The sequence below is a fragment of the Cricetulus griseus genome (assembly GCF_003668045.3).
Source record: "Cricetulus griseus strain 17A/GY chromosome 1 unlocalized genomic scaffold, alternate assembly CriGri-PICRH-1.0 chr1_1, whole genome shotgun sequence".
Classification (NCBI taxonomy): domain Eukaryota; kingdom Metazoa; phylum Chordata; class Mammalia; order Rodentia; family Cricetidae; genus Cricetulus; species Cricetulus griseus.
The window spans coordinates 181441888-181449397 of NW_023276807.1; positions in this window are offsets into that span (position 1 = coordinate 181441888).

Consider the following 7510-nt stretch of genomic DNA (forward strand, 5'->3'; position numbering starts at 1 on the left):
ATCAATGAAACAAATCTCAATTCAACATCTTATTTAAATAAAGGAAGGGTTTCATACCGTATGATTATTCTGCAAATCCTTTCCTCACATTCTGAAGACAAGGAGTAATAGGCACATCCACTGGCCATTTTAAGGAGAATTTACAGTTATTGCTACTTTTTGAACACTCAAGACAAACTCCTCCATAGAAACATGTATGTGTACTATTTGCTGTGGTCTTTGCCTCCTTTGGAACATGAAGCATTTTACAAAGCATCTAAGCACATCTTAGGTCACCTGCTGACAAGTGCCAAGTTCAGACAGCACTGAGGCTTTCTACATTTACCTGACCTGGTAGATATCTGGAGGCATCATTGCTTTTTTCTTCCAGCTCATGTGCTTACAAAGACATGATAATTTCTACACCATGCCTTTAAATTTGCTTCATTTTTCTTGTCTTTATTATGGTAAGAGATATTTGGATATTTACAATTAAATAAGTTCCATATTCATCACTAACTGGAGACTGAATATTATTCATTATTTTTTGATTTAAGTCATTTACTGGTACATATTTTTTAATATTCAACACTTTAAAATTTTTGGTAGCTATTGTGGAATGCTGTTGAACAAAATATTATCAATCAATCTTGTGTTAATAAGATAGAGTAGAAATGATGTAGGAGAGTTAGTATCTGGGTTTCTTTTCTTCCCATGTATTTTAAACACGATTGTTCAGACTCTACCCTAGTATCTTACCTTGCTATGAATTAAGCTCAATTCATAACACACCCTCTGTAAAAAGTGATTCACATCACTTTTTAATTATCAATATAAGAGACATAGAACAATGCTGCTCTCAGGACTTCACAAAGTAGTTAGATAACACACAGACCAAAAAGAGTAGAGGACCATATAGACTTCAGAATACGACCCCCTAGTTGTGAGATGAAGAAGAACTACAATTTTAAAAGGGCCCTGGTGCCCAACTCTGAGGCTGCCAGTAACCAGGTCACCACCAGAATACATTAATCACTTGCTGCCATCACCAAACCCCCATCTTGACATATGGTGCTATAGGAAATGAGTCCTAATGTGTGTGTGAGTGTGTGGGGTGATCTTCTATTCCAGCCCTGAGATTAAGTGCTAAGACACTTTTCTCAATTGAATATATATAGTATACCTAGGAACACAGCAGTTAGGGAGGGATTTTTATTTGATCTTTTGGTATCTGGGAATATACATATATATATATATATATATATAATATATTTATTATATATATAATACTTTTATTGTTATTCAATTGTATAACATCACTACAATGTTTTCAATGGATACCATGTCTATGCTGTTTGTATTTTGCCTTCAGAAATTCAATCCTCATTCCAAGGAAGACCAATCCAAGGTCTCTAAGCTGTTCTCACTTTTGTAAACTCTCAATACACCCTGGGAAATAAAGCTTTCATATAAGCTTTATCTCTTTCCCTTTCATTCTTTCCCTTTTAAAGAAATACTGAGGGTGAAGGGACAGTCCCTCGTTAAGATCTACTCATGTGTTTCCTACAGTGAATACATACACAATGTAGATATATATGAATATTAAATTGGAGTGATTATTTGGGTATCCCTATCTTTGCTCCATTTGACAAATAACAAGTGATTACCTCACAGAATGCCATGAAACCTTCATGGCAAGTCAAATGGCAACGTTTTGTAAGATAGAAATTTTCAGTTCCTTCTCTTTCTTAGCCAAACTGAAATACCCTTGGATCAGAAAATTCAAATATTCAACACAAAATATGTAAGACTCTTGCTTAAAAATGGCAATTAAATGATGTAAGTGATTACTGTTTCTAAAGTGTATATGATCACAAATGTGATTTTTTAAAATTATACTTCTAACAACATTTTTGACCTATTATAAAACTAAACTCTAGGAAGGGCAGAGTGTGTGGATATGGCAAAGAGGTCTATGCAGTTAAGTCAGACATCTCTGTGAAATCAGTAACAGAATGATCACAAGGACTTGGTAAAACAGAGAGTAGGCTCCTGTGATGATTGTTTGTCATGAATACCTGTATTGATTGCATGTATAGTGTTGCCAATGAAAGAACTGTGTAAAAAGAAGTAAGCTTGTATTATTGAAAATAAGTTAGACATACATCTTTTGAAAGCTTCTAACTTACAGATAAGAGTGGCTGCTTGACCTCATCTGTTCCATAAGGTATATGGTCTCCATCATCTTTGTTTTATTTTTCTTTCCAGTCAACCGCCTTGTTATCTAGTCACTCTAATCCACATTTTGACTGATAAATTTATATACTCGTTACACACTATTCTGTGAGTTCCTATAGATCTCTCCCAGAAAGTCTCACAAAAGTTGGAGCCTATGTATCAATCTCTGAATAAGATTGGCATATGTACACATGCCATGGAGTAATAAGATTTTTGCTGTGGTTATATTTAAGGAAAATTTACTGATCTCAGGTTATGAAAAAAAGATAACCAAGAAATACCTGATTGTAAAGCTTGAGACAAAAAAGATCAAACTTTGCTTCATGTTTGCCCTAAAGGAAATGGGAGAGCTTATCAAAAACACAGCAAAGCTTCTCTGCAGCAGGTGTAAGACCTTGACTATCTCCTTTAGTTACAGAAGTAGTACGCAGAATCATTTTGTACAAAAGTAAAAGATTTATATATATATATATATATATATATATATATATATGATATATAGATATTCTCAAGTATTTGTATCTCTAATTTCTTGTATATTTGTCTTGAGAAAGGGCCCTGCCATGTGGCTCAGGCAATCATTAAGCATACAATCTCCCTCCCTCAAATTACTGATTTTGATTATAGGTGTTTGCTACTTACTACAGCTTGTACAACTCAAAATTTTTAGCATTAACCCTCCAAAATTGAATAAATTCTCAGTTGAAACTCTGATATTAATATTCAAAATTATCCTAAATTTGAGGGAAGTAAAAAGCATTGTGTACTTATTGGCTTTTGTTTATAATTGCTGTTTTGACAAATCAATACCAATATGCTTCTTCAGTACCATCCAGAGTAGCACTGATTTTTCTACTAATAATTTGTTTTGGTCAAGATCCCATAAAGTCTGATATTTTTTAGTATTCAATAAAACAATATGAAATGTTAAAATATTTTAATCAAAGGCTTTACTTTTCAGTTGTGTTGCGATTTCAGATCACTAGGACTCTATGCAGCAATTGGAAAAAAACAAACTGTGGGAAACTCCACATTCTTTGGACTTCATTTTGATATATTTAGAGGTCTGATGAACCATGGAGACAACTGCAATATACCCCAAACCTAAGGTGTATTTTTTACAGTAAACAAATTTAAGGGCTTAAAAACTACATGCACACAGAGGACTAAGCTGTGTTAAATATTAGCCACATGAAAAACCTTGGATTCATTATCTCTTATTAAGAAATGCACCCAACAAGAATTTGTATTGTTTACTCTGACTTTTATCACAAAGACCACTACCTCCTGCTGAGTGGTATCTTTGTCAACAAAAAAACTAGAGGACAGATACATTTGTTCACACAGAAATACATAGGAAAACATGAATTCTTACCCTAAAATTTGCCATGTCTTCTTTCGTGGTCATTGCATATGTACAATAGTAATTAGAAGGAAATACCTTGGCTCATGGTTTTCAGAAATATGCAATTGTGCGTGTTAAGCAAATAATTCTTTTTCATTAGTTTTTTATTTTAATCAAAAAAAATTATTTCACATGTCAATCCCAAGTCCAATTCCCTCCCCTCCTCCCCTGCCCCCAGAACTAATACCCTACCTATTCCATACCCTTTGTGTTCCCAAGGGAGGGTGAGGCCTTCCATGGGGGGGGGTCTTTAAAGTCTGTCATTTTTTGGGATAGGGCCTAGGCCAACCCCCTTGTGTCTAGGCTTAGGGAGTATCCCTCCATGTGGGATGGGCTCCCAAAGTCCATTCCTATGCTAGGGATAAGTACTGATCCACTACAAGATGTCCCATAGATTTCCAAGGTCTCCTCACTGACACCCACATTCAGGGGGTCTGGATCAGTCCCATGCTAGTTTCCCAGCTATCAGTCTGGGGACCAAGAGCTCTCTTTGTTCAGGTCAGCTGTTTCTGTGGGTTTCACAAGCCTGGTGTGGACCCATTTTCTCATCAGTCCTCCTTCTCTGCATCTGGATTCCAGTTCAGTTCAAGGTTTAGCTGTGGGGTGTCTGCTTCTACTTCCATCAGCTGCTGGATGAAGGCTATACTATGTCATATGAATTAGTCATCAATCTCATTATCAGGAGAGGGCATTTAAGGTAGCCTCTCCTCTGTTGCTTAGATTGTTAGTTGGTGTCATCTTTGTAGCTCTCCAGACATTTCCCTAGTACCTGATTTCTCTTTAAACCTATAATGTCTCCCTCTATTATATTATCTCTTACCTTGCTCTCTTATGTTCTTCCCTCAATTCAACCTCCCTGACCCAGCATGTCTTCCTCACCCATCCTCTTCTCCCCTTCTCATTCTCCTAGTTCTTTCTGCTCCCCTGCCCTCCCCCTGCTCCCAATTTGTTCAGGAGATCTTGTCACTTTCTGTTTCTCCAGGGGACTATGTATGTCTCTGTTAGGGTCCTCCTTGTTTCCTACATTCTCTGGCAGTGTGGATTGTAGGCTAGTAATTCTTTAGTCCATGTCTAAAATCCACATATGAGTGAGTACATACCATAATGGATGGAATGAGAAGAAAACATTCTGTGCAATGTAACTCAGTTGCAAATAAGTCTTTAAACTGGGGTCAAGAGTTAAATCATGAACAGAAAAGTACAAAAATATTCATATGCCATTTCAAACATTTATTCAAAACCAATGTTTTTTTTTTTTTCTGTGACAATATTTTTCCACTGAAGGGGGTCCACACATCTCTTCTATCTGGTATTAAAAGAGTAACCACTCTTATGGAATCAAAATGGTAGACCAGATATACATCTTTCAGTAAAGTTTATCTCCATTTCCTCTCACTTTTTATGAGTGGGGATATATTCTGCTGCATATAAAAATCTTACACATGAATTTCATAATAAACTTGCTTTGTGACTTCATCAGATACATTTTTATCTGGTGGGAAACACTGGCCACCACCAACTCACATGTGTTCCTTGGGAGCCTTTGTTGCATTCAGATTCTTTTAGGTTATGTTTTCCCGGTATGTGCCTCATTTAGCTTTGCTTTGTTAAATGGTGGGTTTTCAAGTAAAGACCAATGCTATTTTCCTCATTTTTATTGTATTAGTGAGGGATAAGCTAGGAACCTTTCATATGTAAATGACAAGGTTTTTCCCAGCCCATGTTGAGATTAAAAGACCTGCTCTAGGGCCTACCCAGGGTTCCAAAGGAGAAATGCTTCTCAGGAGTGAATGGGGGGGGGTTTAAAGGATTTCTATATTTACTTCACACACAATCTGAAGGTGATGCTTTTTATTTCCTGTGCTGTTTATTGTTCTTGTTCTACTCTAATAATTCTGTCTTACATCTAACTTCTTCATGCTTCTTCTTTTAGCTTCTTCTATTCTAAAAACGCTTCTCCTTGAAATGATAATTTTCTCTCAGTGGTCAAAAGCACATTCCTAGAGCAAGTGGTAAAGAGCTGAGCCATTTACCATAGCAACACAAAGGTCCAAAGCCAAAGGACCAGGGAGAGGAGGCCACAGTGCCCAGTGACAACTTTAAGACACATAACTATTGTTAGTAGACTGCCAAGTGAAGAATAGGCATACTTTAAGGTTAATGTGAGGTTAGCTTTGGACAATACTTTCCTATCTGCTGGCAGACAGAATCAGGGACATTCTTGATCTCTATTTCTCTGAGAGCTCAACAACTTTAGACATGCCATAATTTTGGTCCTTGAGCATCTATGAATATCTCAATAGAGGTCTCTTTGCCTGGACACTAATACTGACCAACTGTCTGCAGAGGAAGATAACTTCAGGGGGCAGACTTCTAAGTTTATACAAAAGCCTGGTTGAGAGAGTAAAGGCATTGATTGATTACTTTCTTGCCAGAATTATGCATTTCTGGGGGAGGTCATCCAGTATATCAATACATAGGGCAAAATGTACCCAGTAATTGATTAATACACTGCTGGGGTATATGAGATGAATCTCACCACAGAAAGGGAGCTCTACAGATTCAAAAGGAATTTACCATAAGGACAGTGACTATTCATAAAGCAAGTACACCCACTGCCCTGGATGATCCCAATTGATTAGTTTTGTGGTTTTTGTTAGCTGAGCTCTCACTGTATAATTCTGTAGTCTATAGAAAATGCAGGCATGTTAGTTTTTCTCATATTGTTAAATGACTTTCCCACCTTGGAATTGTTCCTTATGCTAGTTCTTTCCATGTTCAGGGAGGAGAAGCTGGGATCATCCATTCAAGTTGAAGAAGAGTATGAAAAACCAAATGGCTCTTTAAACAGGAAATTACAAAGAATCAGTAATAAATCATGACCATAAGGACTTGATGTAAATTTTTATTTCCTAAGACTCAAAAGTGACAAACAGAAAGAAATATCAGTCAAACATATTTATTTGTTCTTATAACAGTTCTTATAATGATGTAGATTTAACAAATCTCTTAAATGAAAACTAGAAATAATTCTATACAATATTTCATTTTTATAAATTATTTACTCAGTATAATTTACACCCACTGTACATATAGTTATACTAAAATGTTCATTTTTAGCATCTCTTCCAATGTGACACAGAATGAATGAGAACCTGCACTTACTTCTTTACACAATTTACTCTTTCTATGTTATCTTTTACCTTCAAGTTATTTTTGACTGATAACTTCCATTGAGTGCTTCACAATTTAAGCTAAATATACAAGAAGCTACTGAATCAAATGTGGAAAGACTCAGACATATATTTAAAACTAAATTATGTAACATAAACAGAACTTGTGGTCTTGAGTCCAAATAATCTAAGCAGCTGAAAAACATTCTTTAGACTGAGAAATATTGTAATTTCTCTTGATTGTTTGTGGAAACTTGTTCAGTGGATTTCACTTTATAAATACAAAGGGAGTAAGCAGCACTAGGAATCCTTTGTTGACCAAAAATAAAAGAGAGGTACCCAGTGCTGTAAACATTTCCACACAGGGTGATTTAAAGAATGGTATGTTTGCTTTGCATTTATTTTATGTTCTTTTTATGAAAGTAATGTCACTGAAAGTATGAAGAATAATAAGTAAATCAGCCACCAATTCAGCTATATTACAACCATAAAATGAGGTTTGCTTGTATGCATTTTGCCTACCTAAATTTATGTTTTGCAAAACTATTATCCTATTCTTTGGTATTATAATTTAAACAACGTCATACCCTCCTGTGGCAAGATATTATATTGTAAACATTGCATTTAGAGGTTATGTACATTACAGTTTATAATTTATTTAGACATACTATTATCATTTGAAATTTGAACTTTAGCAATTCACTGACTAGTGTTA